The sequence below is a fragment of the Syngnathus typhle genome, linkage group LG5 (genome assembly GCF_033458585.1).
Source record: "Syngnathus typhle isolate RoL2023-S1 ecotype Sweden linkage group LG5, RoL_Styp_1.0, whole genome shotgun sequence".
In the NCBI taxonomy this organism is placed as follows: domain Eukaryota; kingdom Metazoa; phylum Chordata; class Actinopteri; order Syngnathiformes; family Syngnathidae; genus Syngnathus; species Syngnathus typhle.
The window spans coordinates 964875-979668 of NC_083742.1; the positions used below are offsets into that span (position 1 = coordinate 964875).

The 14794-nt window shown below is 41.1% G+C and overlaps 1 long non-coding RNA gene across 1 annotated transcript; it reads left to right on the top strand.

The window, feature by feature from the left end:
- Window positions 1–10781: 10781 nt before the first annotated feature.
- LOC133154753 (uncharacterized) lies at window positions 10782–14332 on the top strand. The gene is made up of 4 exons (XR_009714521.1): window positions 10782–10956; window positions 11364–11507; window positions 11873–12030; window positions 12204–14332. It is a non-coding gene; the product is annotated as an uncharacterized LOC133154753 (long non-coding RNA).
- The last annotated feature ends 462 nt before the right edge of the window (window positions 14333–14794 follow it).

Below are 14794 nucleotides of genomic sequence, written 5' to 3' on the forward strand. Positions count from 1 at the left end.
ATTTGCAAGACGAACTCAAGCCCAACAAAAGATAATTGATAAAGCTATGGCGAGACTCACAAAACAAGAAACAAGGCGAATAGACGCAAACATGAAAAAGAAGGAAAGATACAGCCAAACTCCAGAGGTTAAACAACGTAAAAAGTCTTACATCGTGACTCGCTACCAGCAAGACCCTAATTTCCGTGTAAAACAAAAGTCGTTCGCAGTCGACCGCTATTGCAAATATGACACAATTAAGATGAAACAGCGCAAATATATCAAGCAGAGATACAGTCACGATGATAAATTTCGGACCAAAATGTGTTCCTATACCAAGGAAAGGTATGGTCGTGATGGTGAATTTCGGCGCAAACGGCGCTTTTATATCAAGCAGAGGTATGCACATGACGATGAATTTAGGCGCAAACAGCACTTTTATATCAAGCAGAGATATGCACATGACGATGAATTTAGGTGCAAACAGCGGTCCTTTATCAAGCAGCGATATGTTCATGACGATCAATTTAGGCGCAAACAGCGTTCCTACATCAAAGAACGTTACGCACAGGACCCTGCCTTCAGAGCCAAGCAGAAGGAAAACATGCGTTTGCGCTGGAAAGCCAAACATGATTCATCAATGAAGGTAAATGCAAATCGCACTGCAATGAAACTGCTACAAAAATACAAAGTCATCAACAGATTATGCAAAGAGAGAAACGACCATGCAATCATGAAAGCTGTTGCGCTATTCCAAGCTCTGGTAAAAAATGGACTTTTGTTTGCACAGTTTGCCACAGAGCATTATTTCCCAATCAAGTACGCCAGCTGACCAAATATAAGAAAAACAAGGACGTTGTTTCAAGTTGCCTTACACGAAGGTTTGTTCATGTTTGTAATCGTGAATGTAACACATGCTGCAAAGTACCGGATGAGAGAAAAATGGAGTGGATATGTCACACCTGCCATGCACATCTCAAAGATGGTAAAATGCCAGCACTTGCTGTAACTAACAATCTCCAACTTGCAGACATTCCCACTGAACTGTGTGATCTAAATATTCTGGAAAGACATCTCGTTTCAAAATGCATTTCATTTGCCAAAATCGTCCCTCTGCCAAAGGGTCAACAACGAGCCATCCGTGGGAATGTTGTGTGTGTACCATCAGAAGTGGAAGAAACGATCAATGTCTTGCCCAGACTAAGAAGTAGGTCTCAGGTGTTGAGAGTGAAACTGAAAAGACGACTTTGTTACAAAGGACATCAGATATTTCAAACGGTCACTTGGTCCAAGTTAATGAGTGCCCTGATAAAACTGAAACAAATTCATCCGCAGTACAGAAACATCACAATTCGCGACGATGCTGACCTTTGTGACCCGACGCTCACTGATGATGACAGCGGCTCTGATGAAGACGAAATGAACGAGAGTGACTACAATGAGGAAGACCTCGAGGCAATCCACGCATTTGAGAGGGATGCTCTCTGTGAATTGAACAGTGACTCACAGAACGATGCACGTGGTAATGTGCAGCAACAACAGTGTGCTGAAAATGTGGACGAAGGTGATGCACCAAACGGTGGGGTTATCCTGGAGTCATGTCTCCAACCAAATGATGTGTCAGAGGAAATTATGAGTTTTACTCAAGGCATTTACTGTGTGGCTCCTGCAGAAAGGAATAACCCCGTAAGCTTTTTCAGGACTCCCAAACTTGAGGCCATGGCATTTCCAGTTCAGTTTCCAACCGGAAAAAACACCCTTGATGAAGAAAGACAAATAAAAGTCACACCAAGCAAATATTTCAAAACACGTCTGTGTTGTGTGGATGAACGTTTTGCTCGTGATACAAACTATTTGTTTTTTGCTCAGTTTGTGATTGAAATTTACCTGGCAACATCAAGCATGAGAATCCAGCTACGCAAAGGTAAACCTTTTACCAGGGATGGTCGGAGGATAAACAATGCTATGCTGCAGGACAAACGTGAAGTTGAAAAACTGGTGCGCAGCAGGGATGCAGTCCGTTTCATGACGCCCCTGAGAGGCACGCCAGCCTATTGGGAAAGAACCACCAAAGATATTTTTGCAATGATCCGACAGCTGGGTACACCCACATTCTTTTGCACATTTTCTGCTGCCGAAATGCGTTGGGAAGAGGTCATCACTGCCATTAAAGCGCAACAAGGTGAGGTGGTGAATTTTGCTGAACTTGACTGGGCCACGAAGTGTGAAATTCTGCGCAGCAATCCTGTGACGACAATGCGCATGTTTGACAAACGTGTGGAAGCTCTGTTCAGAGATTTGATCCTCTCTCCGGCACGACCGATTGGTGAAGTCGTCGACTACTTTTACAGATTGGAGTTTCAGCACAGAGGAAGTCCTCACATTCATTGCCTCATATGGGTTAAAGATGCCCCTGTATTTGAGGAAGCCTCAGAAGGAGCCATCTGCGATTTTGTGTCCCGCTACATCTCGGCTCAGCTGCCGGACCCAGAAAAGGAACCCGAGTTGTATAAAAAAGTCACAGAAGTTCAGATGCACAGCAAAGGTCACACCAAAACGTGCGTCAAACACCAAGGTGCAAACTGCCGATTTGGTTTTCCCAGACCACCGTACGAAACCACAATGATCATCACACCTGTAACTTGTGAAAATCAAGATCAACACAAGGAGAAGCAGGTGGTGGCAAATGACAAACTTGTTCGTGTGCAGCGTTTGCTGAATGAACCTGAAACCTCATCCCTGACTTTGCCGCAGCTTTTGGCTAAATGCGAGCTCACTGATGCCGAGTACGTGGAGTGTTTGTACATGACCGCCTCAAAGAGTTCTGTTGTGCTCAAGCGAGATCCAAAAGACTGCTGGGTGAACAACTACAACCGCCATTTGCTTCTTGCCTGGAATGCCAACTTGGACATCGAGTACATTCTGAATGCCTATTCGTGCATCGCATACATCTGCAGCTACATCAGCAAAGCTGAACACGGTCTGAGTCAATACCTGAAATCTGTTTTTGAAAACTCACGCAATGAAAATGTCAATGAGAGCGATGAAATGAAACAAATCATGCAAGCGTACTCAAAGAAAAGAGAAGTGAGTGCTCAGGAGTGTGTTGCACGCGCGTGCGGCTTGCATATGAAACAGTCCTCTCGCAGTGTGGTATTTGTACAAACGAGTGACAATCCGCTGAAAATGAGTTATCCTCTCTCGCTCCTTGAGGGCAAAACGCAGGAATCTCATGAAGTGTGGATGACTGGCCTGCCGGAAAAATACAAATCCAGACCTCAAACAGAGGAATTTGAAGTCATGTGCTTGGCTGATTTTGCATCAATGTGCAGAATTGTTTATGGCAAACAAGCCAAAGGTAAGAATGTTTTGCCTCTGCTGAACGACATGGGCTTTGTCCAGAAAAGAACAGAAAAACATGCGGTCATCAAATACTGCAAATACTCTGAGCAAAAGAATCCGGAGGAATATTACTGCTCCTTGCTCAAGCTGTACCTGCCTCATCGTGCTAATTGCCAGTTAAAATCTGAACGCTGTCCCTCATATCAGTTGTTTCATGATCATGCCTGTGTACAGTTACCATATAACGACTCTGTGGAGCGTGTGTGCGAAATTGTCAACAGGAACAGAGAAAGGTATGAGAAACACAGTAAAGACATTGACGATGCCATCCAAGAGGTGGAGGAGAGCGGGCTCGTCATAAACGAATGGTGCCACCTGGCTCCTGAGAGCGAGTTGCAAAGACTCGAATGCATTGAAGAAAACAACGCAAGAGATGAACCAAATGACAACGTGGAGGACAATGTCCCGGACTATAACGTAAGGTCAGAAACGTCTGAAATTTCCATTGCGACAGAAGCTGCTGCCATCGATCCCGCAGTGTTACGTGACATGTATCGGAACCTGAACCAAAAGCAAGCGTCTGTTTTCTACAAGGTCAGAGATTGGTGCATAAAACGTGTGTGTAGCTCAAAGCCCATCGAGCAGTTCTTCTACCACATCAACGGTGGCGCCGGGACCGGCAAATTACATCTGATCAAGTGTATCCACGCAGAGGCTACCAAAATACTGCAGAGACTACCACGACTGGCTGAGGAGGCCGACATTTCCAAACAGACGGTCGTTCTCGCAGCCTTCACTGGCACGGCAGCATTCAACATTTCTGGGACAACTTTGCATTGTCTGCTCAAACTGCCGAGAAGTCTCAAACCCCCGTACCACGGCCTGGGCAATAAACTGGACGAAGTCAGAGCCGAGCTGTCGATCGCCCAAATACTCATCATCGACGAGATTTCCATGGTGTCCAAAGACCTCTTTGCCTACGTGAATGCCAGGTTGATACAAATCAAAGGCATCAATTTACCTTTTGGTGGCATGTCTGTTCTTGCTGTTGGAGATTTCTTTCAGCTCCCTCCCGTGAGACAGTCCAAACCGCTATGCGTGTACGATCCCACTCGGCTGGACCACTGGCGGGACAACTTCAAAAAGATCACGCTCACCGCCATCATGAGGCAGAAAGACGATGTTGCCTTTGCTGAACTGCTGAACCGACTCCGGGTGAAAGAAAAGTCTGATGAACTTTCGGAACTGGACAGAGCTCTTCTTGCTACGAGGTACACTTCTCCAGAAATGTGTCCAAGTCATATTCTGCATGTTTTTGTTTTAGGTAGATGGCCATAACTCTGCGATGCTGGATCTGCTTCATAAGGACATTGTACAAATTGATGCAGATGACTACAAGAAGGACAAACAAACTGGCAGAATGGCGAGGCAAACTTTCCCTGTGCAAGGCGCTAAGAGCGAGCTCCCGGACTCGATCAGAGTTGGCCTCGGTGCTCGTGTTATGCTCACGCGTAATTTTGATGTTCAAGCAGGTCTGTGCAACGGGACGTTTGGAAAAATTGTGGAATTGGTCAACTATCCGAATGAAGCCCGTGTAAAGAAAGTTGGGTTGGAACTTGATCATGTGAGTAACACAGCGCGTGCCGCTAACCGTGTGTACATTGACAGACAGGAGGAAAAGCTGAAAAAGCCTGGAGTGACGCGCTGACAGTTTCCCATCAAGCTTGCTTTTGCCTGCACGATCCACAAGGTACAAGGCATGACAACATCAGAGGCTGCTGTTTTGCTGAAAGGCGTTTTGGAACACGGCATGGGGTACATAGCTCTGAGTAGAGTGACTTCGCTCAGCGGTCTGCATATTCTGCATATGGACGAGAGAAGACGTCATGCAAATCCAGAAATCACTGCTGCTCTTGCTGAGATGGCAGAGGATTCTTTGGAGAGCGTGATGCCCCTCCTTCACGTGATGCCGTCGGTAGATCGAGCAAATCACCTGGTTGTCGTCCATCATAACACAGAAGGGCTGTCTTGTCATGTGCAGGACATCAGGTGCCACCACGAGCTGCACTTTGCTGATGTTTTGTGCTTCACAGAGACACACCTTCAAGGATCTGTGGCTGATGGACGTGCCTGCTTGGAAGGCTTCACAATGTTTCACAGGAACCGAAGAGATTCTTACACAAACTGTCCTGACTTGGCGACGAAACTTGGTGGCGGCGTAGGTATTTGTGTCAAAAGTCACATTGCAGCCCAGGAAAAGAAATACATACAGGGTGTGACCGACATTGAATTTGTTGTGGTGAAACTTGAAGCTCCCCTCAATGTGTTGATTGCTGCCGTTTACAGGCCTCCAGGCAACAGTCTGCGCACTTTTCTGCCAAGCTTGGGAAATCTCTTGCGGTACCTTGAAGTAATGGACCATCATCAGATCTTGGTATGTGGAGATTTTAATGAAGATATGCTATCTGCCTCATTCAAGCCCATTCTCGATTTGTTTCGCTCAACAGGTTACACGCAACTCATAACCACTGCTACCACTGACAAAAACACATTGCTTGACCTAATTTTTGTCTCTCGACCTCAGTGTGCTCTTCATTCAGGTGTCTTGCAAACGTACTACAGCTATCACAATCCTGTTTTCTGTGTTTTGGCCACTGAAAGGTAAGTCACAGCTAAATTATGTGGTTCAGCATTTGCAAAAAGGATGGAAATCAGAACGTGAACGTTGTCGTAAGTGTATAATATTAGTGGTGGGTGCATAGTATTAGTGGTGGGATGTGGTGTGGGTGCATAATATTAGTGGTGGGATGTGGTGGATGATTTGGTGCCTTTAGGTGAGATGGGATCTGGGGTGAAGGTTGCTCAAAATGACAAATGAAAGAAACCTGAAAATCAAAAATTAATAATAACTACAGACCTATGTATGACATACTTTATGTTTTCTGCAGATAGGATAACTATAGCTGACCTCATGTCTATGGTGGGAAGATAGTCCTGTAGGTTGAGATGGAATAGTGGTTGGGGGTCGGTGAGGAATCACGTTGAGTTAAGGGAAGGCAAAGGGTTTTTAAAATTTCAAAAAGCCTTCCCTTAACTCAACTTTTTTATTTTTAAAAAGCCTTCCCTTAACTCAACTTTTTATTTTTAAAAAGCCTTCCCTTAGCTCAACATTTTAATTTTAAAAAATGTTACTTTTATTTTTTTAAATTTTTACTTTTAAAACTTTTAGCTTTTTAACTTTTTACATTTTTAAATTAACTTATGGTTGAGAGGAGACTTTTTAACTTTTTAAACCTATATTTTACAATCAAATTTTAACCTTTTAAACCTTTATTTTACAATCAAATTTTATAACCTTTTAAACCTTTGTTTTACAATCAAATTTTAACCTTTTAAACCTTTATTTTACAATCAAATTTTAACCTTTTAAACCTTTATTTTACAATCAATTTTTAAAGATGAGTTAAGGGAAGGCCTTTTACAGTTGAATTTTTTAATTGTTTTGAATTTTTATTTTGAATTTTTTTCAATGTCATAATCACAAGGCGAGAACAGAAAACAGATGAGGTAAGTTGCTCGTCATGAAACATGTTTTTTCCTCTCTTTCTAAAGACAGTAAATGCTGCTATTTCACTCTTTTGTATTTTAACAGTTTTTATCTGGCGAAAGCAGTTCATCCCAGAATGGAGGCCAGAGGTAGGCATGACATATCACCTTATTGTAATGTAATTATAACATTGCAACATGTTGTAATTTATAGTTAAGCTTGTGTAAGCCCTCTGTAGAATCATACATTTTCAATCAATTTTGCTGGATTGTCCTTTTTTCTCCACAAAGACCTTGAGCATGCAAAAACATTCATCATGGCCCAATGACTCCCAAGCAGACTCAAGGCACGCCACCCCTACAACATGGCAGCACAAGAGATGCTCAATTCCATCCCTGAAGACATCTCCAGAGATGCCTGGCTGGCAGCAGCTTGGAAGCTGGAGTGGAAGGCAGCTGGCCCCTCCCTCATGCACCGTTATGTCTGGGAACCAGGAGACGGCGCCATAGGAGGAGACAAACTACCTCGCCAGCAGTGCACCTCACTGAACCGCTTAAGAACTGGTGTTGGGCGCTTCAACATGTCTAGTGGGGACTGGCGGACAGTGCGGCATGCGAGTGCGGAGCCCCCGAGCAGACAGCCGACCACATCATCAACACCTGCCCCCTATATAGACCACCCTCAGAGGCCGGCCTCTTCGACCTGGGACCAGAGATGCTGGTGTGGCTCCATGACACCAAGTTGGAGCTCCGACGTTACACAAGAGAGAGAGAGAGAGAGAGAGAGAGAGAGAGAGAGAGAGAGAGAGAGAGAGAGAGAGAGAGAGAGAGAGAGAGAGAGAGACTCCCAAACCAGGGTGGCAAGAAGCAGGACTTCTCATTCCTCTGTAAGTAGCCAATTATTATTGACTATTGTCACAAAACACTCTCTTTAATTTTGAATGTCTTTTTCAACTCATGTCCTCAACCACCTCTATGTTTTTTCTTCTTCAGTTTTTTATGTTGCGTGTGGCTCCACATGCTCCATTTGTCTAGACCACCTTGGCCACCTTGGTACTCAGCCTTGATGAGACCTGGCCTGTCTCGCCAAAAAAATGACCGAAATTTTAAGAAGATCCATGGGACCAGTGTTATTCTCCTTTTCTATTGACTCCAAGCAACGGGTAAGTAATTGTCATTCCAAATTGAATGTGTTCATATCATTCACTCAAGATGGACACAAGTTGTACATATGCTTGATGTATGACTGTATTGTAATGTGATTTTTAAATATGAATTAATTATGATGTTATATTATAGCACAGGGAGAGCCAAGCCTTTCAAAAAGACCTGTACAAGGGAGGCCAGCATCATGAAACACAAACTCTCAAACCAGCATGGTAACACACAGGACTTCTTCTGATTCTTCTGTGAGTAACCAACAAGGAACATTTTCATGAAGCATTTTCCTCCTTTTCCTCAACACCTCTTTCATGTTTTTTTTAGTATGTTCTTGGGTCTTGCCTGTGGTTTTACACGCATCCAGAAATGCTGACAAAGAACAGCTTGGCCTTTAACAGTCGGAAGCCTCTGATTTTACTCTACTAAGCCTCAGATACAGTCTGTTTTCTGTTCTCATTTATTTATTTATTTATTTATTTATTTATTTATTTATTTATTTATTTATTTATTTATTTATTTATTTATTTATTTATTTATTTATTTATTTATTTATTATATGTTTGCCTCAAATTATGTTTGTATTATCTTTTGTATAACAGCGTCTACAATCATGTTCCACTTAAACTCTTAAAAAACAACACTGAAATTAACATAACATCCATCCATCCATTTTCTGAACCGCTTAGTCCCCACGGGGGTCGCGGGTGTGCTGGATCCTATCCCAGCCGTCATCGGGCAAGTAGGCGGGTGACACCCTGAACCGGTTACCAGCCTATCGCAGGGCACACAGAGACATACAACCATTTGCACTCGCACTTCAGTCTTCAATCGGCCTACCAAGCATGTATTTGGGATGTGGGAGGAAACTGGAGTGCCCGGAGAAAACCCACACAGCCCGGGGAGAAGATGCAAACTCCACACATGGAGGGCCGGAGGTGGAATCGAACCCGCACCCTCCTAACTGTGAGGCGGACGTGCTACCCAGTGCCCCTTCACATAACATTCAAAATACAAAATAGCATCCCCATGCACAAGCATGACTTTCTTTATGGCATATTTTTGCCCCACTGCCGTCTTTGATTCAGCTGGAAAAAGAATCATACTGCGTTTGTGTCCTAAAAAGCACACTTTTTCTTTTCTTGCGTTTGGTTCATTATGAAATTTGAACACATTTAAGTCTTAATTCATTATTGTTTATCATCACTGTGTTTATTATTTATTTAATCAGTAAAACATTTGATATGTTTTCTGTTTTTGTTTGTTCTTGTTCTTTGTTTGTTGTCGTTTATCATTTTTATGTTTATTATTTATTATTTTTGTTATTTCTTGAGAGTTTCTAAAAGTTATTTATATTATTTCTAGCATTACATGTTTGATTCAGCAAAAAAACAACAACATTGTATTTAGTCCGATAAAGCACCAATTTTTTTCTTGTTGTGTTTGCTTTATTATGTTTATTGTTTCCAATATTTAAACATAACTTTGAACTCATTCAAGTCTTTGTTCGTTGTCGTTAATCATTTTTATGTTTATTATCTATTGAATCAGTAAAATACTTGATATGTTTTTATTTGTATGTCTTCAGCGTTTCTGAAAGTTATTTACATTATTTCTTGCATTACTTCTTTGATTCAATTAAAAAAACTGTATTTCGTCCCAAAAAGCACAATTTTTTTTCTTCTCGTGTGTGATTTATTATATTTTGTTTCCAATATTTAAACATGAATTTGAACACTTTCGAGTCAAGCCCAATTTATTCATACTTTTTCAGAGTTTCTGAAAGTTATTTATATTATTTCTTGTATTACTTCTTTGATTCAATTAAAAAAAATAAACTATTTCGTCCCAAAATCAGGACTTTCCGGGTTAACGTAATAAGTCGGTGAGCGATTGGCTAAGGCAGCGCCCAATTACGTGAGCGGTTGTCTAAGGCAGCGCCCAATTATGTGAGTGGTTGCTAAGGCAGCGTTATGGTAGCCAATCAGAGCGGGTGCTCTGTAAACTATTGCGTTTCTGCGTTACTGTGGAAATTATTACTCGCCACTTTAAACTTTGTGAAAATTAATTAAGTATTCCAATATCCTCACATTTCATTTACTAGACATTTGCGTGTACATACCTTTTCTAAGTTTTAGAAAAGTCGCGTACACGGAGATTTGCGCTGCAGATAAGAGTTAACATTCAGCAACTTACAAAATACACAAATCAGACATTTATTCGTTTAAGAATACTAATTCATAATGTTCATATGCCCATGTCTTTCACCACGTAGTAATTGCCAATTTATATTTGGTGAACGACATCTGGCCGCAGAGAATGACATTTAGAATCGCGATCAGAATTGTAGTCGAAAATACGTTTTCACCATGACTGACAGCTCTCGATCGTATAATCACATTTCACATGATGTGTTTAGCAGTTAGTATTTTTCTTTCTTCCGTGTGTAATTAATATCATATTAATGTTGCATGGGGGCGGAGTTGGGGGTTGTGCTACGTTCATAGAAATCTGAATTCACAAGGACTGTGATCGTAGTATATCATTAACATCATCTTAAAATGCCGAAACATGTTCACTCAATCGTTTAGTCACATTTCGGACGAATTTACAGAGTCACTGGTGTTCTTAACACGGGGACAGCGGCTGTTTTGAGCTACCTCTAACAGCGGGGTGCGTCAATTGACGCGCCATCGATGCGACACGCTACCGTCGCACATCACGTGTTGTACACGTCATATTAACGCGATCGTCTTGTTCGAGCCCATGCCCCGAGAACGTAATTGTGTGAGGATATTGTCGCGGAGTGACGAGTGTAATTGTATCATAGTTTATGGAGAAAAACAATTTAAAAGGGACATTCAACGCGCTGTCAAATCAGTCATATTTAAACTTGCGCAATGACGTCGGCATGTGGTCGCGGAGGAAAACGTAAGTTTTGGGGGGAATTTTTTAGCAGCATGGGCGATAATTAGAGGTATCAATGTTTTATTTATGCCATCGCTAACACACACAGGGCGGTTATTAGAATATGGGCGATAATTAGAATAATTACGGTATTGCAAATACAATTGCAAAGAAACAATTGGTTGAGGAGCAGTTTTATAGCAGATTTTTGTTGTTGTATTGCGATACCGTATTGCTAATGCTAATCTGTTGATTGTGTCGCGAGAGCGAGAGAGAGAGCGAGCGAAAGAGAGAGAGAGAGTGTCTCAGTAAAGATATGTCACACTCTCATTTCACCTGAGTAAGGTCCCTTAGGGCATCATGTTGCCTTAGTAATTGAAGCCTAGATCTACATTTCAACAACTGGTACTAATTTGACATTTTCATTACAGGATCAAAGAGAAATTAAGGTCCTCACATGGCGCGAAACCAACTTTTTCCATGTCAAACTTGGACAGCGGCTGTCCATGACACACATGACAACATCATCTTCTAGTGGCGTGGAGCTCCACTCCACAGAAAATACTGTAATAAAGGTACCTAAAGCAAGCAGTTTTTTATGTGTATAAACAAAGGTGTTCTCAATTGAATCAATACTGTTATTTACTTGGGATGCACTGCTATCAGTGGCTCATCATCATTAAGGTTGAAGTCAGATTCATGCTTTAGGAGTTTTCTCAAAATCTGGATCACCAACTTTGTAGGATATTGTCTCAGATACAGCTGTCTGTCTGTCTATCTGTCTATCTGTCTGTCTGTCTGTTTATATATCTATATCTAACCAACCTACATACCTACCTACCTACCCAACCCCATCCATCCATCCGTCCATCCATCCATCCATCATGTTTTCTCGTGGTGTTTCAAACATAATAAATTGTCATGAAATTTCTTTGCGCAGGAACTGGAAGAAGAGCCCTTTCGCTTTGTGGCCTTTAAAATCAAAGGTGAACAGGTGGAGTTTGTGGACGCCACCAATGCCACCAGAATGGTTCCATTAGAGGAGTGGAACCGAAAATTCCCCGATGGCCCTAATCTTCCCCTAGAGGGGTTTTTGTGGTAATTTTTTTTTTTGTTCTGTTTGTATTTTGTGTTACTTGTTTGTTCTGTTTAAAATGTTCTACTATTAAAGTTTAAAGTTAAATGCACAAAATAATCATTGTTTATTTTATTCATTTTTATTAAATTATGATAATATATTTCACCACTTCATCAACATTTGCCCCTTATAGAGACTACCCTCAGAGGCCGGCCTCTGCGACCAGACATGCTGGTGTGGCTCCACGACACCAAGTTGGAACTCTGACGTTACACGTGAGAGAGAGAGAGAGAGAGAGAGAGAGAGAGAGAGAGAGAGAGAGAGAGAGAGAGAGAGAGAGAGAGAGAGAGAGAGAGAGAGAGAGGCAACGTCATCCGCCGATTTAGGTGACCCAGTTTATTATTTTGTTTATAGCAAATACAGTCGCAAATATATTGTTTCAATGTGTAGTTAATGGTATTAATGTATTGTATAGTATATGATTTGAATCTATTTTAATCTATAGTAATGGTATTTTACCCATGTCTTATTTTGGGATATTTGTAACTTCTGCTGTCTTTATTTTAGTATTCTGGAATACTATGGTTTATTTTGAAAATGTTGTTCAGATGTCGCATGTATTCCCATTCTAGATTGATAGATAGAATTTACGGTAGCGTTCTTTGGCCCGCTGTCCAAAGAACATAGAAAACAATACGGAATGCGATCATCTCATGTGCGGTGGCACCACAAAGAAGATTGCAGAAGTTAACTCAGCAGCATGGACGCGTTCCAGGCAGTTACTGCGACCGCAAGGGGGTAAGTATTACTAAAAAGAAGCACACAAGTTTCAAACTTGCTGAGTGGACAGTGAAGCAGAAAATAGATTTGTCAAAAAGTGTGAGGAAAATATGCACTGTCTGCCGACTCACATTTTCCATAGTCCATGTGGAACTGACTCACCTTAAGCAACACGGTGGACACGAACGAAAAAACGCACAACTAAGCAAGGGGGAACCTGGACAGATCCATCAGGCAACGACAAAGATAGTACGTAAATATTTTTTTAAACCCTCTCAAGGTTAATATGAGAATGTACAATGGATGTCTATCGTATAGAAAAAGCTATATTAGATTTTGGGTGTAATAAACGACCAGGTAAATAGATAGATAATACATAAAAACCATTCGTTTGCATACATTGATAAATAAAAGATCAACATTATGTGGCACTTGCCTCCCCAGAACTTTTGGTTTATAGGAAGTTTTTTTTTTTTCTATGGAAGAAACCCATGCGCCCAAGTGCAATATGAATTTTCGCCAGTAGAGGACGCTGAAAATAAATGTTGCACAGCGGATGAGCTGTCTTCATCATTTCTGTCTGTAACAATTGCACACACAGCCTTACATTTGTAACTAGTTTTAGGAGATGTGCATATTTTTAAATGGACATGCAATGTAATTCTGTCAACCTTTAAATAAACTGTTATTTTATTTTTAATGTGGATAGAGGATTTATTTTTGGTGTTTCCGATTTTACTGCAGATTATCCAGACATCCCCAACGTCAAAGCAGCAGTATTTTTGTCCTCAGCATCCTTATTTTCCACAAAGGTTTCTACATTTTTCAACCGAATCAACACATTCCAACTTTCAACTGTTCATCTTTTGCCTACCTATTCCACAACTTCCCACTTACCAAAAATTTCAAATTTTCAAATTTGAACTTCAACCTAATTCTCTACAATTTACTTTTTCTACTCTAATTTCTACATTTTGCAGACGATTCAACCCATTCCAACTTTCAACTGTTCATCACTTGCCTACCTATTCCGCAACTTCCCACTTACCAAAAATCCCAATTTTGAAATTCAACCAAATTCTCCAAAAGTTTGTTTTTCTACTCTAATTTCTACATTTTTCAACTAATTCAACCCATTCCAACCCAAACTGTTCGTTTGCCTACTTATTCCACAACTTCCCACTTACCAAATATTCCAACATTTCCATTTTGAAATTCACCACAATTAGTCCACATTTTCTTCATTTCTCAAGTAATTCAACTCATTTCAGCAGCATTCCCCAAAAAAGTTATTCATACATTTCGCCTTCACACGCAATTTCTCCAGAAATTGCAAAATTCTAGTTTAATGATGTTACTGTTCTAAAAACGTGCAAAAAAACGTGTTTTTATATAATGTTTCGATGGAGACTAACATTTGTCACTACAGTTATAAAAACAATGCACTGTACACATTTTGTGGACAAACACAATGTAAATAAATGCATTACATTCCACAGTTTTAATGATTTTATACACTGCTTTTTTGTCCTGGGCCAGACATGGGGTGAAATGCGTGGGAAATTTGTATGTAGGGGGCAGTTTTGCAACTTGGGAACAACTAATTACGAAATTTAATTTATCTGGCACTCAATTTTTTCGATATCTCCAAGTTCGAGATTTTGTTCGAGTTCAGTTTTCATCATTCCCCCTACAACCGGATTCCAGTCCCCTGGATGACTGTTTTACATTAAATCTACAACAATCGGGTGGTGTGTCCCAACTGTATAGAATGATCTGTAACATTAATTGCCCGCCACTCCATCATTTGAAGACCCAGTGGGAAGGAGATCTGAGTTTGAACATCTCTGATGAAATTTGGCAAAAGGCTATCAGTAAGATATACAGTACATCCATTTGTGTCAGACACAGGCTAATACAGTTTAAAGTATTTAATCGATTACATTATTCACGGACTAAATTGGCTAAAATGATTCCAGGTGTGGACCCTACTTGTACCCGCTG